General features: G+C 58.0%; 1 non-coding gene across 1 annotated transcript in view; it reads right to left on the bottom strand.

Annotated features, from left to right (window-relative positions):
• The window catches only part of LOC126132626 (small subunit ribosomal RNA), a 1,906-nt gene extending 1,117 nt beyond the window's left edge, over positions 1–789 (bottom strand). Inside the window, exon 1 of the ribosomal RNA XR_007527507.1 lies at positions 1–789. This exon is cut by the window's left edge and continues 1,117 nt beyond it. This is a non-coding gene — a ribosomal RNA (small subunit ribosomal RNA).
• Positions 790–2,500: the final 1,711 nt, after the last annotated feature.

Raw genomic sequence — 2,500 nt, 5'->3', positions numbered from 1 at the left:
TTCAACGGGGTCCGCCTCGGGACGCACGAACACGCACGAGGCGGTCGCACGCCTTCGGCTCGCCCCACCGGCAGGACGTCCCACGATACATGCCAGTTAAACACCGACGGGCGGTGAACCAACAGCGTGGGACACAAATCCAACTACGAGCTTTTTAACCGCAACAACTTTAATATACGCTATTGGAGCTGGAATTACCGCGGCTGCTGGCACCAGACTTGCCCTCCAATAGATACTCGTTAAAGGATTTAAAGTGTAATTCCGATTACGGGGCCTCGGATGAGTCCCGTATCGTTATTTTTCGTCACTACCTCCCCGTGCCGGGAGTGGGTAATTTGCGCGCCTGCTGCCTTCCTTGGATGTGGTAGCCGTTTCTCAGGCTCCCTCTCCGGAATCGAACCCTGATTCCCCGTTACCCGTTACAACCATGGTAGGCGCAGAACCTACCATCGACAGTTGATAAGGCAGACATTTGAAAGATGCGTCGCCGGTACGAGGACCGTGCGATCAGCCCAAAGTTATTCAGAGTCACCAAGGCAAACGGACCGGACGAGCCGACCGATTGGTTTTGATCTAATAAAAGCGTCCCTTCCATCTCTGGTCGGGACTCTGTTTGCATGTATTAGCTCTAGAATTACCACAGTTATCCAAGTAACGTGGGTACGATCTAAGGAACCATAACTGATTTAATGAGCCATTCGCGGTTTCACCTTAATGCGGCTTGTACTGAGACATGCATGGCTTAATCTTTGAGACAAGCATATGACTACTGGCAGGATCAACCAGGGAGCTGCGTCAACTAGAGCTGAGCAGCCGGCCGCCCGGGAGTGTGTCCCAGGGGCCCGCGCGAACACGCAAGCGTCCGCTCAATTATTCTGCAAACAGGAGGAGGCTGAGCTCCCCTGCACAATACACCTCGAAACCCTCTCAGGTCCCGGCGGCGCGCAGCGCCGTCCTAAGTACTTGGTCGGGTTCGAGAGAGGCGCAATCGCCCGGAGTTAGGCGAGTAGACGCTTTAGGTGCGACCACCCGTGCTCCCAACTGAGCTTGCCGCTGCCGACAGAGGCCCGGGAGCGTGCTGTCGTGGCATTGCCGGCGGGAGACAACACGCGCCACCTACGGTGACCGGCAGCTCCAACGCCAGCGCCACAGAAGGGCAAAGGCCCCACGTGGGTGCCGAAGCGAACTCTCCCAGCACAGCGCACGTGCCAACACGTCTGCACAACTGCGATACAAACCACCAGCGAGAACCGCTGGGGCGACCGAGCAGCAGACGGCGTCGCGGCGCCGAGTGCCGGGCGGCGGCGCATCCTCAACGCACACAGTCCTCAGTCGGACCAGCACACTGCAGATGTCCACCGCGCTTCGCACCGGGCCCGCGAGGACCCACTTTGGCCGCCCGGCGCCGCGCGCAGGGTGCCCCGGCGCGCAGCTGCGCCGCCTGCCGCGTCCGTCGGCCGGCGCGCCTGCCACTGGGCGCCCCCACCAGCCGGCTGTAGCGCGTGCGCCCACGCACCGCGCGGCCAGCACGCCGGGCGGCCCCCCCTCACCGGCCGGGGACGGTCCCACCCAGCCACCGCCGCGTATCGCTTCACACACAGATTTGCCCTTACTGATTTACCTCCAGCAACAACAACCGCACCACAATGGGTTTACCAGTTGTTCATTTGCGTTGCGTCACGTCACCAGCAAACGTAGACGTCCATCCCAGTTTGCAAATGCAACGATTATTGCATACCTGTCTGTTAGGTGTCACGACACACTACGTCTGCCCACATACACGCAACAAAATGTGCACGACTAGAGAACACGTGGGAGGTGGCCCCCTACGTATGCGATGTCCATTACGAGACCGACTGTCAACCAGCATCTGTACCATGTCGCAGATGTGGAACGCGGTGCACCATGCTATCACACTGTGTGAGAAGAGACGACTACGTTTGAATACACGCGCCACTACATCAACAGACGGCTCATGCTGATCGCCATCCAGGGCGTCCGTTACTCCCACACGTCTCTATGGCGTACCACACTGCAATGTAGCTGTTATGGGGAGACGGCACGTGGCTGAGTGCACAACATTTGGACCGTATGGTTCGCTGTTGTTGGGCGCAGTCGTACGGTCACACATGTGCCACAGCGTATCATTCAGTACATACGGACCTATGTGCAGTACAATGTGAGGATTAAGCTTACGATATCAGCGGACAGTGGACACAGGCCGTACCACGACGTAGACTGAGCGCTTCGACATGCGAATGCCAGTGAACAGCTGCGAAGGGCATTGAACACGCAAGCACCTGAACGACCAGCGTGCGAAGGCAGGGTGGAGGGGGGGGGGCGATGTACATCCTGCAGTTGTCCACATTACAGTGTACAGCGGGAGCATGTAAAAAGTAAGCAACACTTGCGAAGTGTTCAACATGAAACGACACACAAGAGGGTGGGCGGTGCGAGTAGCGAACTATATTCAGAGGGTTGTGGTTAGACAACACTAGAT

Source organism: Schistocerca cancellata, unplaced genomic scaffold, assembly GCF_023864275.1.
Source record: "Schistocerca cancellata isolate TAMUIC-IGC-003103 unplaced genomic scaffold, iqSchCanc2.1 HiC_scaffold_587, whole genome shotgun sequence".
Lineage (NCBI taxonomy): Eukaryota > Metazoa > Arthropoda > Insecta > Orthoptera > Acrididae > Schistocerca > Schistocerca cancellata.
Note: the sequence above shows the minus strand (reverse complement) of the source record. Positions and strands in the feature narration are given on the sequence as shown.